The sequence below is a fragment of the Haemaphysalis longicornis genome, unplaced genomic scaffold (assembly GCF_048455015.1).
Source record: "Haemaphysalis longicornis isolate Haplotype H1 unplaced genomic scaffold, Haemaphysalis longicornis Haplotype H1 scaffold_6, whole genome shotgun sequence".
NCBI lineage: Eukaryota > Metazoa > Arthropoda > Arachnida > Ixodida > Ixodidae > Haemaphysalis > Haemaphysalis longicornis.
Window position 1 is genome coordinate 211,781,613 of NW_027526407.1, and position 24,580 is coordinate 211,806,192.

General features: G+C 51.2%; 1 pseudogene; it reads right to left on the reverse strand.

Moving 5' to 3' along the window:
- Positions 1–14,174: 14,174 nt before the first annotated feature.
- Positions 14,175–14,776, reverse strand: LOC144143468 (Y-box-binding protein 3 pseudogene; annotated as a pseudogene).
- Between the last annotated feature and the right edge of the window lie 9,804 nt (positions 14,777–24,580).

Below are 24,580 nucleotides of genomic sequence, written 5' to 3' on the forward strand. Positions count from 1 at the left end.
TGATTCCGTACTTCCCGTTCCTTTGTATAGATCGCTCTACCGTGTAGGGCCAGGACAGGATGTGCTTAAGCGTGTGAAACGTATGGCGATTGGCCCATGGATTAAGACGTTTTTCTTTAAACTTCACTCGAGCGTCCTTGATGTGAAAACGTTTCAGAAGGAAAAGGAAATGTTTTGCCGGGTGGGGTTGACTGATACCCGTGCAGAAACCCTGAGACTGTAGAACACGTGTTTTTGGACTGCTGGGACGACGTCTTCTTTTGAGACGTGCTTCAGTGGGCCCTCAAAAAAGATTTCCCCCTGGACGCTCACGGCATTAGGTTTTGACGTATTGAGAGTGACGAAGTACCTTACGACCTCGTGATAGTCCTGGCCCTACATGCAATTTGGAAATCTCGCATGGCCATACGCCATAGGGACGTTGACGCTAAATGGTCAAGAGAATATTTCGGTGATTCAATGCGTATGATTATTGAATTGTGGAGGGCTCATCCTGAGCCTCCAGAGTGGTTGCCTGTAATGGAAACACTGACCAACCTCAAACAATTTTCAGCGTTTTTCTGCTGGCAAGGTGATGACTAGCAGTTTTATCATTGTAGTGTTTTGCTTGATGGTGCTTGTTTTGTACGGAAATATTGTAATAAAGGAAAAAAAGGCTTGTGGCCTCTCGATGTAGAGCACTGCGAGTTCTGTACAGTCGCTGACGGCTTGGGTTCGAGCCCCAGCAGGTAAATTTCTTAGTTTTTTCCTCATTGCTCAATTTTTTTCTAAAGTTATACTTTTTAAAATCCAATTTGCGGGTTGTTTTGAGGCTAAGTTGCGCTTGTTAAGAACACTGAGACGGACACGGGAAAAAAACATAGACTTTCACAAAAAGACAGCGCAGTAGCAACTGATTTATTAGGACCAAAACACACACATATGTAACAACGCAGCATGCAACAAATTCCAGAAAGATGGGAAATGGAAGTGCGACTGGTGATAAAAAGATACATATAAAAAGATTGCGGTGGTAGAAGCCGGTCCACGTGCTGTCGTGAAAACGATGACTCTAAAAACAATCTCACGCTGGGTGAGCGCAATCGAAGGGGTGCTGACGCAGTCACCCTCACGTCCTGACATCATTGAAAACGCTTCGTATAGCTCACGCGACATTTTCTCTTTAGCGCGGAAGAGAATGGTGGTTTTTTCAAACTCGACCTCACACTTGCACTTCGCACGGTGTGCCGCTAGATTTCCTACTATGCTGACTTGTTGGCAGGCATTCCTATGTTCACGCAGTCTTTCGTTAATGCTCACCCAGCGTGAGATTCTGTTTTTAGAATCATCGTTTTAACGACAGCACGTAGACCGACTTCCACCACCGCTATCTTTTTATATGTATCTTTTTATCACCAGTCGCACTTCCATTTCCCATCTTTCTGGAATTTGTTGCATTCTGCGTTGTTATATATGTGTGTGTTTTGTTCCGAATAAATCAGTTGCTAGTGCGCCGTTTTTTCGTTAAAGTCCGCTTTTTTTTGCCGTGTCCGTCTCAGTGTTCTTAACAAGCGCAACTTACCCTCAAAAGAATGCTACACCAACTAGCCCGACATCAAGCTTTACTGAACTTTACGGGTTGTTTTTGTAAATATTAGTGATTTGGTATGTTTTAGGTCGTTTTAGGTTTGGGGCGCAGCCAATGACGCCATTTAATTACCGTTCTGCATCACGCGAACTGACATGTAACGTGGGTGCTCTGTGCAGCGAAGCGTCTGGAAATACACGTACCGGTCTGCCTTTCTGCACGCGTCATTTGCTTTATTACTGTTTCTGCTTCCAAAACAAGGTCTAGGGCTGCAGTGTCTGGCCAAAGGATTAAGTGCGCACCTTAACAGTTTTCCCTGACATATATGTTGTTATTTGTATCTGTAAAAAACAGAACTTATCCACTGTACTGTCCTCAAAAACTCACCACGGAACTCACTTCCTTCGCATTGATGACACGTTTGGTTGTGAAATGCTGGGAAAAGAAAAGTATACAGCAATATCGACGTTTTGGTGCTTTTGTTTACTTATTCGGTTTTAGTTACTTCTTGCGTAATATTTTAAAACAACGTGATTCGCCTTTTTTTGTTGTTGTTTTAAAAAAACTGACGCAATTGATGCCCCGTGCTCTATCTCTTCTCCGAGTCGCAGCTTATGTTGCAGGCGGGGAGACTTATTTTAATCAGCTGGTGACATTAAACGTCGATCAAAATCTCGATACTCAGACGTTCTCGATTTCCATCTACTTCAGAAAAACGGTTGTGGGGAAGGAAGATCGAGGCCACTTGTGGTTAGCAGTAAACGGCTTAGCCACTGAGCAGCTCCTGCGGTCCCACTTGTCAAGTATTAACAATTAGCAGGTGTCGGACCTCTTAAACAACTTATAAAATGCAAAACGTTTGCACACATCGGGTGTGGGCTTTCGCTGTTGCGCAGTGGAGCACTCCGGCTGCCTGAAAGCTCCAATAAAGTCGCAGATAGAGAAGGGCAAAGTCGTTTTATATTCCCTGCAAGTTGTCGAGGATGACATTTCGTTTGGTCATCTTGCACTACGCTCGCGCTTCCAGCAGCAACAGACCATTGCCACATTGGTGCTCATTCATTTCTCCTGTTACGCAAAGCGTGTAATGTTCAATTGCCTGGAGGGGAAAGTGAGCGAGCGGGCACGGAGTTCATGTTACCGGAAAGAAAAAAAAGGCCTGAATTGCATTGACTGAGCAATATCAACAGCGGAGGGTCGAACCATTTCCGCATGAACCGGTAACCGTTATTTCTATTTTTTTGGGTTAAGTTCCGGTTCGGGTTCAGCGTACTCAAAAAATAACGGTTCGGGTTCGGGTTCAGTTCCGGCAAAAGCACCGGTTCACTTCTAGTTTTCGGCTCGGTTTGGTTCCTGTTCGACACCCTGCACTACACTGATAATGTCACATGTAATGCCGACCGCAAGCTGAAATACCTCAAGAGAAATATTTCTCTTGCCTCCTCTTCTTTAAAAAATTAGCTATATAAAACCTGCGTCCTCACAAGGTGCTTCGTCAGTATGGGATCCTGGTTCTGTAGCACAACGTAATGCAATCGAAGCTGCGCAAAACAGCTCTGCAAGAATCACACTTCCCGACTATCATCGCAAGTCTCGTGCAACTGTCGTGTAATCTAGTCTTGACCTTGCTGCTTTTTCAACACGCCTGAATTTGGTTCACCTTTGTGTGCTGCATAATGCATATCACCATATCCAGCCACTTGAATCGCATTAGTTACAACATGTCTCCTTGACAACCGAACACCTATATCCCACTTATGATTCGCATGCCGCACCAGAACACCATAACCTACTCTCGTTATTTCATATTACAAATGTGACGCAAGTAGGACCACCTACCTGCCTCATTAATCATTACTCACCCTGAACTCTTCCGGGAAGCATTAGAAAATTTCGTGCGTTCATTTTCTCGACCCCATTCTTCTTTCGTGTCTGTTCATGTTACTCTTCACTTGTATTATACTTGTTTTATGGCAATTTTTGTATGTAGCACCGTGGTTTGAATACTGTGCGTAATTTTGTAATTATAGTATTGTTGCTGCGGGTTTCCTTGTTTGGTGTTTTTATTTTTTCTTTTTTCTATGGGTTGTGGTTTATAGGCGGTGTCTGCTGAAATATTTATTTACTTATTTATTTATTTATTTATTTTATTTAATATAACTATAAGTGCCCCAGTCGAGGGGCAGACAGTTGAGAGGGTAGAAAGTTTACTAACGGATTTGTTCGAAGGTTCCTTTGAAATGGGCGATGCAGTAGTGGTGCACGATGTCGTCGGGAACATCGTTCCATTCCGTTGATGTTTGTATAAAAAACGAAGAGTTATGGGCAGTAGTATGCGCACGGGGCGGATAAACAGCTTTCAAGTTGCTGATACCTGCTTTGTACGTACTTAGTACCTTTTACCTACGTTGGCTTAATTGGGATGTACATGATTGTATTTATTATTTCCCACCCCCCCAACCCACTGCCTTCTATATTGCTGTATGCCCAGAGGTTAAAATTAATAAAATACATAAATAATAAATAAATAAGTAAATAAAAATAAATAAATAAATAAATAAATAAACCCTTCCAGAGGTTCGTAAGTAAACTGTGACGGCGCTGAGCAGCCGTCGGGGAAAAAGAGATCGGCCAGGGGCGCAGACATGACTCAACGCTTCCACAGTCAGACAATAACTGTTTATTTCTCGTTCCAAGCATACGAGGGTCGAGCACCCCGCGGCCTCAGGCACGGCGTCGGGTGCCGGAGCGTCGGCGGAGAACGAGAAGAGGGAGAGAGACACAGTCGTGCGTAAATGCGCCGAAAAGCACGTACGTTATATGAGCACAGTTCGCCACGCCACATCCCGTGGTTCTGAAAAATGTCGTCCCGACATTTTTGTTTCGCACTTCCCGGCGGGCTGTAGACAAAAAAAAACCACTTAGTTATGAGAGTCACAACACGGCTGCGAAAACTTTGCAATGGGCGACAAGTATGGCTTCAACTTTTCCACGTGAACTATTTCGCGGCACGAACCGTCCATGAGTTCAATCTCATAGTTCACTGGAGAAAGACGAGACACAATTCGAGGAGGACCTGTGAACTTCCGCTGAGCTTTGATACCGACGGGAGGGACCTTTAGGAGCACCAGGTCTTTTTCAAACGTGATATCTTTTCGGCCTTTTACAAGTAGGTCTTCTGCCGTTCTGGCGCCAGTTTGATGTTTTTTGATGCCAATGTCCGAGCTTCGTTCAGTCGCTCACGTACTAGCGCGGCGTAATGTGATGATTCCCGGATCTCCGCAAATTCTTTGCGATTGAAGCTGACGTCGAGAGGCAACACTGGATCTCTGCCGTACACCAGAAGAAAGGGCGTCTCCCGAATGGTGTCTCGGTAGCCGGTGTTGTAACAAAACACAACATACGGCAATATATCAGCCCATTTTTCGCATTTGGCGGTCAACATGCTGATCATTTGCTTCAGTGTCTTGTTGGCTCTCTCGCACAGTCAGTTCGCAGCTGGGTGATAGGCTTCAGTAGGAGAATGGTGAATTCTACGGTGCTGAAGATATGCTGCCGTAGATTTTGCCATAATCTGAGCGCCACGGTCGGTAATAATTTGCAAGGATTAAGGCTTGGGCGAGTTGGTACATGATTGTAAAAGGGGGAACAGCGCAAACTCAGACAAGACACAAGAAGAAGGAGGTGACAAACCCGAGCGCTGACTTACAACTGAGGTTTATTCCTTGGCTTTCCACATATATATGCCAATAGTCAAAAGCACAAGAAAAACAGAAAATGTCACGATAGAAGGAGATACGAAGCCGCTCATCACGCTTCACCGACGCCATGTGCCACAAACACTTGCTGTACTATTGAGGGACAGATAATTAATCTCTTTCTGCGTGAGGGACAAGGAAGGAACGCCAACACATTTATCTTTTCTGCGCAATATTTCTGCGGCTTCAATTATTTCTCTTGTTATTTTATCTTTGTGTCGTGAAATGACCTGCGTATTTTGAAATATTGGGGCGCAGTCGCGGCAATCCCGACAGTGGACACCTAAGTGGCCACTAATCGCAGTATGTACGTTATAGTTATGTTCTTTTAATCTTTCATTTAGGCATCGTCCAGTTTGGCCTACGTACGTTTTCCCACAAGACAGCGGAACGGAATAGACGACGCCTTTAACACATTCAACAAACCGGTTTTCGTGCTTTTTGGAGCAAGACTGCACTGTTCTTTTGGTTTTGTTTACTCTAGAACACATGGAGGAAAGCTTGTTGGGAGCGGAAAACACAACATTTACTCTAGCTCTTTTTCCTATCTTTTTCAAATTGTGCGCTATCCGGTGCATGTAAGGAATAACAGTAAGTTTGTCACGTTTGTTAGTTTCTGCATCTGCTTCACTGTCTCGTCCCTCCCTTTTTAACCTCTGCATCATTGATTCTGCTATCGAGGCCAATAGCTGCTGTGGGTACCTCGCTGTCAGAAGCCGATCAACCTGCTTACGAAAGCTTTCTTGTATCGAGTAGATGCCCTTGTATCGAGTGGAATGCCCTTAACAAGTCCTGTTTCCACTCGATATAAGAAAGCTTTCGTAAGCAGGTTGATCGGCTTCTGACAGCGAGGTACCCACAGCAGCTATTGGCCTCGATAGCAGAATCAATGATGCAGAGGTTAAAAAGAGAGGGACGAGACAGTGAAGCAGATGCAGAAACTAACAAACGTGACAAACTTACTGTTATTCCTTACATGCACCGGATAGCGCACAATTTGAAAAAGATAGGAAAAAGAGCTAGAGTAAATGTTGTGTTTTCCGCTCCCAACAAGCTTTCCTCCATGTGTTCTAGAGTAAACAAAACCAAAAGAACAGTGCAGTCTTGCTCCAAAAAGCACGAAAACCGGTTTGTTGAATGTGTTAAAGGCGTCGTCTATTCCGTTCCGCTGTCTTGTGGGAAAACGTACGTAGGCCAAACTGGACGATGCCTAAATGAAAGATTAAAAGAACATAACTATAACGTACATACTGCGATTAGTGGCCACTTAGGTGTCCACTGTCGGGATTGCCGCGACTGCGCCCCAATATTTCAAAATACGCAGGTCATTTCACGACGCAAAGATAAAATAACAAGAGAAATAACTGAAGCTGCAGAAATATTGCGCAGAAAAGATAAATGTGTTAGCGTTCCTTCCTTGTCCCTCACGCAGAAAGAGATTAATTATCTGTCCCTCAATAGTACAGCAAGTGTTTGTGGCACATGGCGTCGGTGAAGCGTGATGAGCGGCTTCGTATCTCCGTCTATCGTGACATTTTCTGTTTTTCTTGTGCTTTTGACTATTGGCATATATATGTGGAAAGCCAAGGAATAAACCTCAGTTGTAAGTCAGCGCTCGTGTTTGTCACCTCCTTCTTCTTGTGTCTTGTCTGAGTTTGCGCTGTTCCCCTTTTACGGTAATAATTACCGCTAGACAGCCATGCTTGCGAATGATGCGATGTTCAATGAATTTTTGAACAGTCACGGCTTCTATGTTGCGGACCGGTTTGGCCTCTACGAACTTTTTTAAGTATTCGATAGCAACGATGGTGTACTTGTATCTCCGTGATGACTTGAATGGTCCAACAATGTCGAGACCAATCGTGTGGAATGAAGAATGCACTTCAATCGGCTGCAGGAGACCTAGCGGTGCAACTGGTGAAGTCTTCATTTGTTGACAAAGGTCGCAATGGTTGAGAAAACTTTTGATTTGCTGGTACATCTTCTGCCAGAAGTATTTCAAGCGGATGGCTTCTAACGTGCGTCGGATACCCATGCGAGTTCCGTACTTGCCTCTGCGAAATTCATTAATAACTTCAGCCCTTTTGCTTGCAGAAAGACACATCAGACAGCGTTGGTGAATCGGGCCGTCGTGTAAGACGATTGTGCTCGCTTCTGCTGTTTTTTGGTACCGGATTCTCCCGCTAACAAGCTGAAGATGTCTTTGCAGAAAGCGTCTGCATATTGTGCTTCATCGAAGTTTGCCAACGGTTGGCGTACTTCTTGAGAAGAAATTTAAAGAACTTAGTCGGAATTTCCTTCAGAGTGAGAGACTCTAGACAAGCAATCAGGAGGACCGTGTAGTGTGCCGGATTTATAGATTACTTGAAAATCGAACTCTTGCCAGCAAGAGACCAACTGAGTAATCTTTAATTCTCCTCTTTGTAGCGCATCACTCATCACAGCGCATGATGGTCAGTCACAACTTGAAACTTCCGTCCCATTGGATAGGGGCGAAATTGTTCCAAAGACCATTTCCCAGCTAACGCTTCGAGTTCTGTTGAGGTGTAGTTGTTTTCAGCGCCTTTGAGAGAACGGCTCAGGTAGACTACAGGCCGTAACGTGGTACATTCGTCCTCTTGTAGAAGTAAAGCTCCTAGACCCAGCCGCGATGCGTCCGTGTGCACTTCAAGGTTTAGCCCCAAATCATCTCAACATAGTTTTAGCAGGGGTGGCTCACAAAGGCAAGCCTTTAGTACTTCGAAAGCATCTTGCTGTGGGTATTCCCATTGGAAGTGAGTGTCCTTTTTCAACAGTGCGCGCAAAGGTGCGGTATGAACGCTGTAGTTTGGGATAAACTTCCTGAAGTACGACATCAGTCCTAAAAATGACTGAAGCTCATGGATATTCCTCGGTGGTGGGAAATTCTTCACAGCTGCCAGTTTCGTCGGATCCGGAGAAACTCCCTTTTCTGTAACAACGTGTCCAAGGTAAACAATTGATGTGCAAAAGAGAAAACACTTCTGTGGTTTGAACTTAAGCCCAACCTTGCGAATTCGGTTGCAGACTTCTTGCAAGTGGCTCAGGTGTTCTTCAAATGTTTTGCTATCGATGACATAGTCGTCCATGTAAACTAGAGCGTTATCGTACTCGAGGTCTCCAATCACTGAATCCACTGCGCACTGACACGTGAAGGGTGCTCTTTTCAATTCAAAAGGCATCCGAAGAAATTCGTGCAGTCCCCATTGAGTCACAAATGCAGTTTTTTCAGTGTCGGCAGGGTTCATTGGAATCTGGTAAAAGCCTGAAACCAAGTCCATGACTGAGAAGAATTTGCAACCAATGAGAGCTTGCCATTCGTCATCGATTCTTGGCATAGGATAGACTGTATCTTCCGTAACTGAATTGAGGCGGCGGTAATCGACATAAATGCGTATCGAGCCATCTCTTTTTGTGACCAGTACCAACGGTGATGCCCATCGACTTCTGGATGGTGCAATTATTTTGGCATCAATTAGGTCCTTGATCGTCGCTCTCACGATGTCACGTTGAGCAAGAGATAGTCGGCCAGCGCCTTGTGCGATTGGTTTTGCGTCTGCGGTCGGTATTGTGTGTTCCTAAACGGAACAGTTCCCAACATCTGTACTGTTTGTGGAAAAGCTTGCGAGGTTTGCTGCGACAAGCTCCTTTGCCTGTTCGAACTGGCTATATGTCAGCGTTGAACCAACATTGAATGAAATGCCATTCACGTTTAAGGTCTGATGCTGAGCTTCACTGCAAGGGGCGGACGCTCGTTCCTCCATATCGTCAGGAGACGGCAAGGTAGTGCAGCGTCAGCTCTGCTTCGTCTCTGCTTCGTCAGCGCTGATATCTAACTCTGTGATGCCGGAGACGATTTCCACCAATCCAACTGTCATGCCAGGAGTCAGGATAACAGGTTGCGTTCAACAGTTCGTCAAGAGAGCGTAGAATATTCGCTCCGTTGAGCTTATTACCGCTGGTTCGAGAAGAATGGAGTGTCGCTCAAGTAGCAAGCGCGTTCCAGTAACCTCCATCTGTATTTCTTCTTCCAATTGGGGCGAGCTAGAAAACTTGACCTTTACAAGCTTCCGCGATGTTGCTGGAATGTGGGTCTGCTTTACAAGGCTAATCTTCGAAAGTCGCTGAGGCTTAGGCACCTGAAAGCTGTTCGTACCCCAGTCAATAATGGCTTTCCATGTCACCAGAAAGTCATTTCAAAAGGAGAACTCGTTCGCTCTCGAGGTGAGGGGCAACGATGAAGGTTTGGAGGAATGCTTGGCCGTCAGCAACAATCGACGCAGTCACTTCTCCTAAATTGATCAGTGGCTGGCCATTTGCTCCTGTTAAATGCAGGGAAGATGGCTTAATTTCTCGCTCAACCTGTTGTGCGAAGAGAACGTTCATTAGGCTTCTCATTGCTCCTGAATCCAAAAGTGCTGAGATCGTTCTTCTTTCAATAGAAACATCGATGCTTTTTCCGCCCGCTTCCGTGTGACATGCAACAGGCTTGACTAATGATGACCTCTCACGGGCGTCAGAGGCATCACATCGTCGTTTCCCTGGCTGGCACTGGTGAAACGCTCTTGCCATTCTAAAAACTGCTGTGTCAACGGCTGTCTACAGCGCGTGACGAAATGTCCAGATTTCTTGCAGTTGAGGCAAAGACGACGTACCTGTGTCTGCTGGGGAGTTGAACGCTCAGCGCTGTGTGAAGGTGACGCTAGTGGCGACATGCTGGCAGCGTTTCTCGACGTTCGAGGAGACGAAGTTGGGGGCGTGCTGCTTCCGGATCTGGCGGGTGGTTCTTTTCTTGGGGAAGAAACTGGTGGGCTTTGCTTTTTCGGTGGTGCAGCCTTCAGTGTACCTACAGTCACGGTGAGTGCTGGCGCTTTACCTGTAGTTTATGACACCTGATCGAAGCGCAGTAGCGAATCGAACAGCAGGTCCGGAGGTTTGAAAGTCTTGTCGAAGAACAGTAAAGCTTGATGACGGGCTAGTTGGTGTAGCATTCTTTTGAGGGTAAGTTGCGCTTGTTAAGAACACTGAGGCGTACACGGGAAAAAACGTAGACTTTCACGAAAAGTCTACGTTTTTTCCTGTGTCCGTCTCAGCGTTCTTAACAAGCGCAACTTACCCTCAAAACATTGTCGAAGAAATGCTTCTTGGCTTTCGGTGAAAGAGTGGCCAGGATCAACTTGCATTTCTCGGCTTCGGCCTCGGGGTAGCTGCACTGCTCGATGAGCTCCAATTTGCGGAGGGCGCAGTCCGTGCACGACTCTCCAGAACACTGGCTCGCGCCGTAGATATTCTGCTTTGTTTCAACTTCATCATCCAGGCTGTAGCGCTTGCCGAAAACTGTCTTCAGCTGATACCAGGTTGTGACGTCCACTGTCTTCAGGTGGTGTCTCATCCACATGAAGTCTTTCGGTGGCAATTTCAAAACGATCAGGGGGATGCCTACGTCGTTTGCAATTTTGAAGTTTGTCAACCAAAACTCTGTTTGGTAGAGCCATACCGTGACGTCCTTTCCAAGCAGTGGAAGTGAGGCAGCCGCAACGGAAGTGAAAGGCGCCTGCTCATTACCTGGAGTTCCTGTAGTTTCGGATTTGACCGAGGTTCCTGGCTGTGGTGAGCTTTTTTTTGTTTTCACCGGAGTGCCTGAGGTGAACAACACTGGTGAAAGCATATCCACGATCATTTCTTGCGTAGCTTGCAGCTGCACTTCAATGTCAGTTGCTGGTAGCTAACCCACTGTAGAAGTCTGTGAGGATGGCGAGGCTGCTGTTTTCAGCTCCGTCAGTTGTCGCCGCGTCTCTTCAACTTCTTCCCTCAAACTCCTCACCTCTTCCATGGAGGCTTTGTACGATTCCGTCATGGCCGTGTCGTCCATGGCTGCGAAACATTCCATGAATGGCTCCATTATGTTCACAAAACTTGCGCGACGTCGACCTGTAGCAAGCGGTGACAGAAGAGGTGGTCGAAGAGAGCGTAGACCCCACATACGTTGAATATCTGCATAAAATCTCTGGCCCCAAGTTCGGGCGGGATCGCCTCCAGGGGGCCTACACAAACGCCCGCGCCTCGTTTCGACTCCCGCTTTTCGTCTTCTATTCGCGATCACTCGACGTGCACGCGCTAACCACCGCCATCGATCGATTCCTAAGCATCTCAGGAACCGACGGACACCACGCTTCACCCGCTCCGACCATCAGCAGCGACACAAGCCAACCGCAAAGTCTGCCAGCGTCACCGCCGCTGCTGGGCCTACCTTCAGGCCTAGCACGAGCGGCCGCTCTCCAGCCATGCTACAGCAAGAACACCTGCTCGCGCACTCCGTCACGACCCCGGACCACGTGCAACCCATGCCACCCGGCGCCTCCACTGAGATGGAAACGGGCTGCGACTCTCATAGTGCGCCTACGTCTGCCGACGCCGGTGTCGAGCTCTCGCCGCCAAGCACCGACCTGCCGCCCGCCACCTAAACCGAAGAAGACGCCGCTCAACAAATGGACTATGACCACCTCAGAGGCCGAACGTGCCCCCGACCAAACCCCTGAATGGACGTCATCTACGCACGCCGAAAAAAGGCGTCAACGTCTGCTCCTACGCCACCCCCTGCCACCTAGACGTCTCCAAAAGCGGTGCGTACCATACCACCACCGCGCTTCTCACCGACCCACTACCTCACTGTCGTCCGTCCACATGACGGCCTTCGTGTCGGCGACTGGTCTACCAGCGACCTAGCGCAAGGTCTCGCCGATGCAAGCAGCATACCCGACTCGACCTTCCGCACCCTCGTCACCCTCCACGCGCAACCCAACGCAACCTCATCGTGGCTGGTACCTCCGACCCCCACCTGGCAGACCCACTCTCCAGAATAACCGAACTAATCCTTCACCAGGCCACCTACGCTGTCAACGCCTACATGAAGCCCCCGCCAGGCACTGCACGTGGCGTGATTCATGGAGTCCCTTAGGCCTCAGGAGCAACTTATAGAACTCACGGCTACGAACCGCCCTTACTTCATCCATGCCCGCATAATGGGCAAAACCAGGTCCGCGCTCCTGACCTTCGCCGGAACCCGCATGTCTTACTATATTAAGTTTGACTGCGAAATGATCCACTGCAGACCATACCGCCGAGCCCTGCAAACCTGCACATGTTGCGGCGATATCGGGCCCCGCCAACACGCCACGGTGCCACAGCTGCGGCATTCCCAATCCGACACCGCAACACACGTGCACTCCTCGCATCAAGCTGTGCGACGGACCCCACCCAACGGCCCATCGCGACTGCCCCAAGCGCTACCGACCCACTCTTCCACCATCTGAGAAGCGCCCGCTTCACTTGTCCGAGACCTCCAGCCGGTCAAGCACCGATGCCCACGATTTCCCGCCGCTCCCGCCACCGCAGGCATCGCTCACCCAGCACCCTACCTGGCCTCCCCTACCACAGGTGAGCTGGTCAGCTGAACTACTCGCGCCTCCCACTGCTCCTACACCACCACCCCCTAACCCATCTCACCCCTCCTCCTGCAGCGACCCACTCACCACTGCCCTCGAAAAATTCCAACAACACTCCCAGAAACAACTTGACGAACTTAAAAAACAAGTTGACGCACTCATGCGACTCCCTCTCCCCAGCCCAGCCCTCCCCTCCTCCCCGAGGACCGCATCATCGAACGTGTAACTGAAATTGTCAGTTCACGCTTGGCCGCCCAAATTGAAGATGCCGCAGCAAAAGTTTTAAACGCCCAAGCCCAAACCCATGCTCCTCCCATCAAGAGCTTCCAGCTTTTCACCGAACGCCAAGCCAAATTTGAACTCGCCCTCCAACGCATCCCGGACAGCCTCTCCCTTTCCTCTGATAGTCCCCCCAAGAAATCCGAGCACCACCCGTATCATGACTAACATCCCCGTTGACAACATAACTGTCTATCAGTGGAACTGCCACTCCTACAACAGCAGGCGTCATCAACTCTCCCTCTTGACCCAAAACGACCCCCACCCCCAGATGCCACGGCCCTGCAGGAAACCAACACCTCCACCCCCCACCCCCCCTATCACAATACAACGCCTTCACGCAAGATCCCCAATCCCGCACGGCCACCCTTGTTCACAACTTTCGCCCGGCACAACCGCACCGCCTCAGCCAAACCATCATCCCCCACACTTTCGTCGAAATCATCTCGACTCGCCCTACACGTCGCAGCGTATACATCCTCAACATCTACAGCCCGCCAAACGACCACCTCAAGGCCATAGAACCCATCTTTCATGAAGCAATACAGATAGCTGGATCCCACCCCCTTCTCGTTGGTGATATCTATAACGTGAAGAGAGAACGACATCCGCCTCTTAGTGCATGGAATCTCAACGAACACTGCTTTATTCTCCTCTTCTACTCGCTCGCTCCCTCGCGCGTCTCCCCGCGTCCACCTCCTCTTCCTCTTCCGCTGCTGCCCGAGAGGTGTTCCGGTTCCCGCCAGGGAGATTCAACATATTCCCGCCCACACGCTGGGTGCATCGGCTTCCAAGAGGTAAAGCCGCTGGACGGCACGCCGGATTTCCTAACCGCCTGGAAGCCGCAGTCGGAAATACCTGCTTGTTCCGTCTCTTCCCGGCGATGCCTCGATGATGCGCCCGATTTTCCACATTAAAACGTTGTCCTGCACGATGACAACGTCGCCAACTCGGAGCCGGGAGGGAACAGCTGGTAGAGTATGATGAGCAGAGCGAAGAAGCAGCAAGTACTCTTTTCTCCATCGCTTCCATAGCTGGCTGACGAATTGACCTCGTTGGTTGAGTCGTCGTCTGAGGTCGTCGGCCGTGATGCTCTGCATGAGAGGATCAGTTGTCGACGGCAGACATACAAGACGTTTCCCGACGAGGAAATGCGATGGAGTTGTAACGCCAGGGACGGAAGCGGCGTCCAGGAGGCGGCGGCGACTGCGGTGGCCGCTGCAGCCGCTGCGAGTCGATAGTAACGTACCCGTCGCCGTCGTCACGGGCCCCAGATACACGGCGTCGCGGCGCGCGCCACGCGTAAAAGCGGGGTTGAAAGCGGCGCCGGTCGGCCGCGTAGGGGCTTCCCTGCACGGGCTCGCCGTCAGGCCCGGTAACGTTGGCCGCTTCGCGGCCCTTCTCGCCGACGACGACGTCGAACTCCACCGTTTCTCCCTCGCCGACGCTGCGCATAATCTTCTGCGGGTTGTTGCGCATGATGGCAGTATGGTGCACAAAGATGTCCTCGTCGGTGTCGTTGCGGTTGATGAAGCCGTAGCCATTCTTGACGTTGAACCACTTCACGGTGCCCAGCACGCGCTCGGCCAGCACGGGCGTCTTCTTGCCGGGATCGCCCATCGCGGGGGTCTTGGCGCTCACGTTGGAATCGGGTCGCCCACGCCGAGCTCTTTTAGAGTATGTTCCCTGGATGACCCAACCAAAAACTGTCTCCACGGCGCACATGCTGTCCGTTAAACGTTCGATACGTCCTGTGACCAGCTTCCAGTAATTGTCAGAGCCCACTAAGACGTTAATAGTGGGACTCTGATCCTTGCAATCTTGAGGCTCGTCCGCGATGACCAAGTTTCGGCTACGGAGTATGGAAACTAGAGCATGTTCCATAGGTGAACTTCTTACAGGGCATACCTCCGGAACCTCCAGAGCATCGAGGGCTACTTCTTTCGACTCGAAATGACCAGTCAGCGTGACGTTCAATTTCCGGCAGCTGTACCGACGCGAACGCAGAGAGTCGCCGAACGTGAATACCGCAATGTCCTCAACGCCGGTGGATGGAAGCTCTAGCTTGTTCGCCAAGTCGCTGCGCACAAACGTTCGCTGGCTGCCGGTGTCAAAAAGAAGGCGGACCAGGACACGGTCAGCAGTGCCACATGCCAATACCGTAGCCGTCTGTCGCAAGACAGACGACGTGAAATTGCCACTAGCAGAAGCAGTTGTGACCGGCTCTTCTTGTGGAGTCGCCATTTGCCGATTCATGCTCCCAAAAGGTGCTGGTGGTACGGGGACCCCTGAGTTAGTCCGCGTCCACACGTCGCAGAGAACCGACAAGTGGCGTTGCGCACAATGGCGACACCAAAGCCACGTGGGAAGGCAGCAGCTGCGTGCCAAGTGCCCTGGCTTGCCGCATCGGAAGCAACAACGCTTCCTTCCAAGTCTTCGTCGCTTCTCTTCTCCCGACAGATTAGCTTGGCAATCGTCGGTTCCGTGATCTGGCGCTTCGCACAGTGGACATGCTCGCGGCTCTGACGACGATGAGCCGGTAGCCAAAGCCAGGGCGGATGGAAGCTCAGGAAAGACGTTAGCGCACGCTGGCCACTCCACCGATGCCGCGTTCGAAGTGGCTCTTTTCTGCGTCACCTTGCTTTCCTCCCTGCTCTCCACCTGAATCTGCAGGAACCGCAGTACTCGTTTGACCTCGTCGCCTCGTGACCTTGGGGTGGTGGAGTCATCGGCTCCAGCCTCCTTCATGCGTTGCCTGTATAGCACTGCCAGATCCTCAGGCAGTGCGCGCATGAGGACGCGATGGAGGATTACTGCGTACTCCGATGTAGAAACTCCCAGGCTCTCGAGGCAATTTGTCCTAAACAGGATCTGTTCATATAGGTCACGAAGCCGCGAGACCTGCGCCGAGCTTTCGATGGGGGCAATGGCGAGGAGGCTATCAATGTGGTCATCCACGAGAACATCCGTTCGGCCAAAACGATCTGTCAGCACCTTGATCGCGACCTCGTAATTGCTTTCGGTCAGGCGTATCCACTCAACTGCCCTCTTCCCCGCTCAGGTACGTCTTCAAATACTTAAATTTTTCTATATTAGGCAGTTCCGGATGGGTGTGAATAGTCGCCTGGAAGTGCTCCCAAAAACCTTGCCACTCACGAAGCACGCCGGAGAAGACAGGAATCTGAAGCTTCGGCAAGACAACCCTCTGAGTAGAAGAGCGGAAGCTGCCGTGAGCCGCGGCTTCCTGGTCGAGTTCGCCGTTAATGCCAGCAGAAGTGCCACGTGATTGGTCGCTCGGTGAGAACACTGCTGGCTGGCCGACGTCTGTAGGTGTGACACACTTGGTCTTCAGCATGAACCAAAGCTTGGTGATCGCGTGGCGAATTTTATCGTGGCACTCTAATGCACCTGCTATCTCGTCTTCGTACTCCTGTTCGCCAAGAGGTTCATCAATCTTCGCGTCCAGCTCGCTCAAGACGGCATCCTTTTCCTCGAGGTCTTCGATGGCTGCTTGTAAGTCTGAGGCGTCCGAATCGGTATCTTGTAGGAGCTCGTTGGCCGAAGCCAAAAGACGTGTAGCGGCACCGCGAAAAACACCCCGACGACGGCGCAACTTCTCCATGGTCAGCGCAGACGGATGTCGGTCTTCTCCCGGGTTCTCGGCACAAGAAATCATATAACGTGAAGAGAGAACGACATCCGCGTCTTAGTGCATGGAATCTCAACGAACACTGCTTTATTCTCCTCTTCTACTCGCTCGCTCCCGCGCGCGTCTCCTCGCGTCCAGCTCCTTTTCCTCTTCCGCTGCTGCCCGAGAGGTGTTCCGGTTCCCGCCAGGGAGATTCAACAATATCAACGCCCGTCACTTGACTTGGGGCTACCGCTACGCCTCGAAGAAGGGTACCGCAATGCTCCGGGCCAGCCAAAATCATCACCTCATCCTCCAAAACGATCTGACCGTCCCGACTAGAACCGGCAATAGCGTTAGCCGTGATACCATACCTGATCTGACCTTTACCAGACACTGCCCCACAGTCCAGTGGCACCGGCTTGACGCAAACCTCGGCAGCGATCACTACCTCATCACTTTCCGCGTACCCTTCATTCACAAACCCCTCCGCAGAGGTTCCGCATGTCTCACGAACTGACCGAACTTTCGCAAGGATCCCAGCTCCTTACCACCTATTGGCGACAACCTGGACGACTGGGCACAAGCCCTAGAACAGAGGTTTGCGCCCACCCTCAATCTATGGCCCTCACAGACGCCACGACGGCAGCCCATCCACACCTCCTCCAAATAGGGCATGCCCATCGGAGCCTTTCTAAAAGATGGGAGCGCCAACGGCACAACCACACCCTCAGAAAACGTATAGCCCGCCTGAACCAACATATCCAAATGTACTCCAGGTAGCTTCACAACCAAAACTGGCGGGACTTCTGCACCCGCCTGCAAGGTACCCTCCACACCCGCAAGACCTGGCACCTCCTCTGCTCCCTCCAGGACAACCACTCCACTCAACGTCAATCAATGCACCCATCCATCAACTCACCCGCAACCATTCGCAACCCCCTCGCGAGATTAACCGCACCATCAGGCAGCATCTCTTTGGTGATCCAGTCACCCATTCCCCTGCCACGAACCTTCAATACCGGACCCCCCAACGCCGACATGGACCTCCCCTTCACCATGACCGAACTTCATGCCATTCTTGCCCGCCTCACCCGCAACACGACCACGGGCGGAGACTCATTACCTATAGAACTGTCCGCAACCTCCCGGGTGACACCCTTGAAGACCTCCTCATCTATTACAACAGCCACATGGAAGCCGGCACGTACCCCTTACAGTGGCGCCACTCAGGCATCACCCTTATCCCCAAGCCCAACAAACCCATCTCCGCCACCACCCTCCGACCCATCGACCTCACCTCCTGCCTCGGCAAGATCTTTGAACACCTAGTTCACCAGCGCCTCTCTACCTACCTGGAAGACCGTAACATATACCCCCTTACCATGTTCGGTTTCCGCCAACATCTGTCCACCCAAGACGTCCTTATACAAATAAAAAAGCAGCTCTTCAACGACCTCAGCCATGACACCTCTAAAACACTCCACACCCTCGATGCGAAAGGGGCTTTCGACAACGTTACGCACCAAGCCATCCTTGATAACCTCAACCACACTGGTTGCGGCCACCGCGCCTTCGAATTCGTTTTCGCGTCGCTGCGGGACCACACTGCCACCCTCCGCCTCGGCCCTCTCCAATCCCCTACCTTACACCCCTGCCAAAGGCACACCGCAAGGCTCCATTATTTCCCCCTTACTCTTTAACATCGCCCTCCTGCACCTCCCCTGTCTCCTGAATGCCATCTGCGGTATCCACCATGCGCTTTATGCCGATGACCTCACTATATGGACTACCAGCGGCTCCCGCTGCGCGCAAGAAGACGCCCTCCAGCAAGCCATCCACAGCAGCCTCTCCTACCTCCACCCCAGAGGCCTAACGGTCGAACCACGCAAGTCAGCCCTCCTCGTTCTCTGAGCCCTCACCCGCGGCCGCCCCTCACAATCCATCCCGGACCCACAAGTGACCATCGACGGTACTCCCATTCCCCAAGTCACCACCCTTTGGGTACTCGGAGTTCCTTTTCATACGACGGCTCCGGCCCCATTCTTCTCCAACAGCTCCACAAAACTATCACCCAACTTACCCACCTCATTCGGCGCATCCGCGGCTCCACCTACGGCCTCAAAGAACCCGACACCTGCAAACTCATTCAAGCCCTCCTCATCAGTCGCGTTACATACAGCTGTCCTTTCGTCAACCTCAAGACACAGGAAGCTAACAAGCTGGACGCTCTGATCCGCAAGACCTACAAAGCAGCTTAAGGCCTCCGTACCTACACCTCCAACACACGCCTCCTCCAGCTTGGCCTCCACAGCACCCTCACAGGAATCTTGGAAGCCCAACGCACTTCCCACCTGCACCGACTCTCCCTCACACGGACTGGTCGATGGGTAGTTCAGGTCATCGGACGTACGGCCCCTGCCACCCCACACGCGCCCCAACGTATTTTTCTTCATCCTTGTGGTTAAGGATACCCATGTGCTCAATCTCCCAAAAGGCTTGCAGCTGTTGAGACAGTTTTTCGTTGTCGTCACTGAAATTCTGGGCCAATATCTTCATGACGCTAGTGGAAAACGTTCCTCGGATATTCTCCGTGCTTTTTACCGGGCCCTGTAGCGTCCAGCCGAAAGACGTCTCAACGGTAGTTAAGCCATTGGTAAGCCGCCGAATTTTTTCAGTTGTGACCTTCCAGTAATAGTCGCATCCTATAAGTACCTGAATAGTGTCATCTGTTGGAGCATCAGCATCATCGGCGAGGCGAAGATCCCGAACATCCTCTCCCACGCAAGAAGTAGGAACTGAGAACGGAGTTCCACTGCATATTGTTGGTACCTCGAGGGCTTCAATCAGAATGGCCTCGGTGTCGTGACGGCTTGTAACCCACAGTTCCACGCGTCCTAGAGTCTGCTTGGATGGGCCCATTGCTCCGAAAGTTTGCACATTCAGAGTCTCCTTTCCGACTTCCTTGCAGCTAAGATTCTTTGCTGTGTCTTCCGTGACAAACGTTCGTTGACTACCAACATCCAGAAGGCAGCGGACAAGTCGCGGCTGAGTGGAGCCACGTGCCCAAACTTTAGCTATTTATAGAAGAATAGTATCTTGGGCCTGAGTCACAGCACTGGTCACTTCAATTCCTTTCGTGACGAACTGCCTCTCAGTGTCAATTGCCGAAGGAGCAGCGTATTTGGAGACGCAGAGGAACGTGAAGTGTCGGCCTTGGCAGTTCTGACAATGCAGAAATCTCGAGTTCCGAGAGTCCTTGGCTCGGTGGAATTTTTTGCAACAGTTAAAGCATCGGCCGCTTTGCTTGAGTATGTTCTTCTTTTCCTCAAAGGTTAACGTTTTATCACACGCAGTAAAGGAGTGTTCAGAACTCCAGAAATAACACGATTCTTTGTCCGATCCGGAATTGGTGCTAAAGGTGGCTGCTGAAGGTACGTCGCGCTTTGTCATGGAGTTTCTTGTGCACTGTTGACTGGACCGACGCAATTTCTATCGCCTCCTGCCAGCTGCGAACTTCTTTCTTCAGGAAGTCTAGAAGCGCTGAAAATGTGCTATGAGTGTCCGCTTCCTCAGGATTCTGTTGACAGTACCGAAGTACAAGCTCGTGAGGTAGCCGCTTGTCGATAGCCACCCTGAGCAGAGCACTGTACTGCTCCTGCTTCACCCCTAGTGCTTCAAGACTCCTGACGTTGTTTACCACTTCGTTGTAAAGATGTCGGAGTGCCCCAACATTTTCCGCTGAATCAACAGCGTGCAGTTGTAGAAGGCGAGTCATGTGATCGTTGATCGCAAGGTCCTTCCGTCCAAAGCGTTCCTCAAGTAGATCTATCGCTATCTGGTAGTTGCTTTCAGTCGGGGAAAGTCCACTGATCGTATCTTGCGCCGTACCAACAAGGTATCCTTTGAGATATTTAAACTTGTCAATGGTCGACGGCTGCGAGTTCCGGTGTGTGGTGGCCTCATACTGGTCCCAAAAGGAACGCCAGCCTTGAATGGTTGCGTCAAATTTGCCTAGTTCCAGTCGAGGGAGCTTGATAGACGCGCTTGAGTGAACACGAACTGCGCTTAATGGCTCTACGTTGTTCATTGGGCCGTTTGATGCTTGTGGGCGCTGAATTTCTTCGATTCTTCGGGAGAGCTCGGATTTTGCCACACATATGGAAACGTAATGCCCTTCCGCAGCTTCCCACTCTTGTTCTAAATTCTACTCATCAATGGTGTCTTGAATTTGTTTGTCTATGTCTCCAAGTGCTGATTCTTTCATCACGAGAACATTCAAATTGTCCTGCAGCTCACCGATTGACACAGATTGGGAGTCCAACAAAGCGTTGCTGTCATTAATGGTCTTCGTCACGCCAGGTCGAAGGGTGGCCCGCTTGCGCTTGTGTCGATCCATTCTGTGGAGGGCTTTGGCGTGGAATCGACTCCGCGTAATCAGGAATGGCGTAGCACACCACTGCGTTGAGGCGGAGGCGGCGTGAGGCTCGAGGGCAGCTAGAAACGTCGGGTCGGGACTAAACACATTGTAGAAGCGCCGTTTGTTACTTCAGTCGCGCAGGCTGCTTCTTCAGTGGTCTTCAGGAGAAGTTTCGTCGAGTGTGCAGGGGGATTTCGGCACCAAACTTTTGCGAAAAGACCAGAGTCCAGAACCCGTCGAACAGTCCCATCGAACATGAGGTGTTTATTGACACATACCCCAAAGCATAGAAGTAGTTTGTGCGTGCGTTCAGACTAATTTCGTAGGTAACCTGCTGTCCAATCTCTGCGTAGGTATGTGCCTGATTTGAAGCTAGGAACCAGAATACATTTTCTAACACCCCTCTCCATTCGTCAACGCATCCACGTCCCTCCAGTCCCCAACCACAACGCCCGCGTCCGATTCCTCGAAAAACGCTACGGCTCAGATCCCAACACCCGCTATACCGACATAGCGCAGTCCTCCACTCGACACAGCACCGCCATCGCAGCCCTCAACAACGAGGGCCGCCTCCCCACCGCGGCCTCCTACCGCCACATCCCCACGCTCACTGTCAAGTCTCTCGCCATCGCCCACGCTGCCCTGACCCACTGCCACCAACCCTACCTGACCTTCATAACCGACTCGCAGCAAGCCTGCCGCCTCTACCAAGCTGGCTCGCCCAGCCAGCAGCCATTCACCTCCTTCAACGCCTCCCTGAAGACATTGACCTCTCCATTGTCTGGACCCCCGGCCACTCCAGCCTGGCAGGGAATGAGGCGGCCCACGCTGCATTACGCACACTCATTACCCGGGCACTTCCCTCGCCTAGCTTCGACCAAATAACTCCCCCACCCCCCGACCCAGCAGCCCCGACACCTCTCGACCCCACGTACAACTCCATCCTCTCCCACCACACCAACTCCCGACGGCGATACCCGCCCCCCACACACTTCCCTCACCGCCCACAGGCCTACATCCTCTGCCGACTACAGACCGAAACCTACTTTAACCACATCATTCTATCCCACATTTCCCCTTCTCTCTTTCCACCCGACTGCCCACATTGTCACATCCCCCTCAACACAGACAGACAGACAAATGTTTTTATTTGGATGGCTCGAGGCCGCAGGCTTAAGGGAGGGGGTTAATAATGTCCGGCCATGGCTGCCTCGCAAACGAAGTGCCACAACGCAGCCAACGTAGCTTGGTGTCGATCACGTGGCCTGATCCAGTCCTCATAGGAGAGGACCCAGGCGGGACGATATTTGGCGCGAAGCCGATCGAATGCCCCACACTCCCAGACGAGATGGCGGATTGTGGGGGTCACTTCTGTGTTGCAGGCAAAGCAACGGACTCGTCTAGGAAACGTTGCAGCGGAACCACTGTTAGAGAGGTTTCCATCGTGGGATGCAGGTTGGGGAGCGTAATTCCGCCATCGAGAAACCACGTCATCTGTATATGCGTACCCCGACCGCGCCCGGTTGAGGAACACCTGAGCACCTCGGGGTAGACCAGGGGGTGTGGGGTCGTCACATGGGGGAATAGTAGTGGCCAATTCCTACCTCCTTCGATTACGGCGACGGCGGCGCTCCACATCTGGATCAGTAAGCAGCGTATATGGTCTTACAGGCAGCATGAACTGGGAACGGTGTAAAGAAGCCTCGCTCGCAAGTTCATGAGCCTTCTCGTTTCCTGGGTGCCCTTGATGGGCAGGAATCCAGCGTACCGTTACCAGTACTCCAGAGGCAGCCCTAAGTTCCTCGCATTTCTGCTTGATAGCGTGGGCGGTGCTGTTTTGCCTGGGTGGACCAATGAGGCATTTCAGTGCCTCAGTGCAGTCAGTCAATATTTCCACCCGGTCGTAACGCCGTTCTGGATGGTCGGTGACAACGTGGCGTGGAAGGTGAATACCTTCCTCTATGGCAACAAGCTCAAGTTCCGTTATATCGGGGTCGGCGTCCAGCGAAATTAGTCGAATGCTTTGGAGTTCATCGGAGTTCGACACAGCGGCCCTCAACACCTACCACCTCGTCTTCTCCTGCCCCCAACACCCACATCCCCACCCCTTCCCTTCCCCTGTGCAGTGGGAGTCTGATCTGACCAGCTCCGCACCGGAGCGCCAGGTCGCCCTGGTGCGGCGCGCAGCCCGGACAAGAGGCCTCCTGGACTTAAAAGGCTAACCACGCGCTTATACCCCTTTCCTTTGGCTCATTAAACGTTTTGCCACCACCACCACCCCACGTTCGGGCGCCAAACGTGACGGCGCTGACCAGCCGTCAGGGAAAAAGAGATCGGCCAGGGCCGCAGACACGACTCGACGCTTCCACAGTCAGACAAGAACTACTTACTTCTCGTTCCGAGCATACGAGGGGCGAGCACCCCACGGCCGCAAGCACAGCGTAGGGTGTCGGAGCGTCGGCGTGAGGACGAGGAGAGGGAGAGAGCCAGAGTCGTGTGTAAATGCGCCGAAAAGCACGTATGTTAAATAAACCGAGTGCGCCACGCCACATAAACGTTTAAAAAGTTGGCCTCGTATACGCGCACTTCACAGCAAATGTTGACCAGCCGCGGTGGCTCTGTGGCTAAGGCGTTGCGCTGCTGAGCACGAGGTCGCGGGTTCGATTCCCGGCCGTGGCGGCCGCTTTTCTGGTGGAGGCGAAAAGCAAAAACGCCTGGGTGTACGATGTTTCGGCGCACGTAAAGATCAAAGGTGGTCAAAATTAATCTGGGGCCCTACACTACGGCGCGCCTCATCGCCTGCGTTGTGTCGGCGCGTTAAACCCCACAAGCAATCAATCACAGCAATTGTTGCCAAAAGATCTTCTGTCACCTCTGCCATGCAAATGCCTCGCCTCTTTCGTCCGCCCACCTCTCATGTCCTCCCCTTCCTTTGGATCACGATAAACACGGAGGAGGATTGTTGAACTCAGTACGATTTTCCCGCGTTCCACAGAATATTTTAGTGTTTCATTTTTATTTGTTGGCAAAACCAAGGGGAGGCTGAGACTAAAGGCGGACGTGGCCTGACAGGGGCCTCAGCCACCCGATTCACAGTGTACATAATAACACAACTTCTTTCGTTAATTACCCTGCGCAAAACCTTTTCTACCGCACCTTGTCGCGCATTCTCCCCAGATAAAAAACAAAATATTGGCATGTGCTCACTAATTCCTGCAGATAAAACACCAGCATACATACACCCGTCTAGAAAACGCGTAAGGCAAAGGTCGATTAAGGAATGCCTTGTATTGGTGACACGTGTAGCTACATCGATAACGTTTGTAAGACCAACTGGAGAGATAAATTCCAAAAGATCAGTGCTGGCGGCATCACTTACAAGCATGTTAATGTTAAAATCCCATACAATTGCTACTTGAAGGTTCAAGGACAGTAATTCAATTAGTTGCTCAAAGAAGTGCAGAA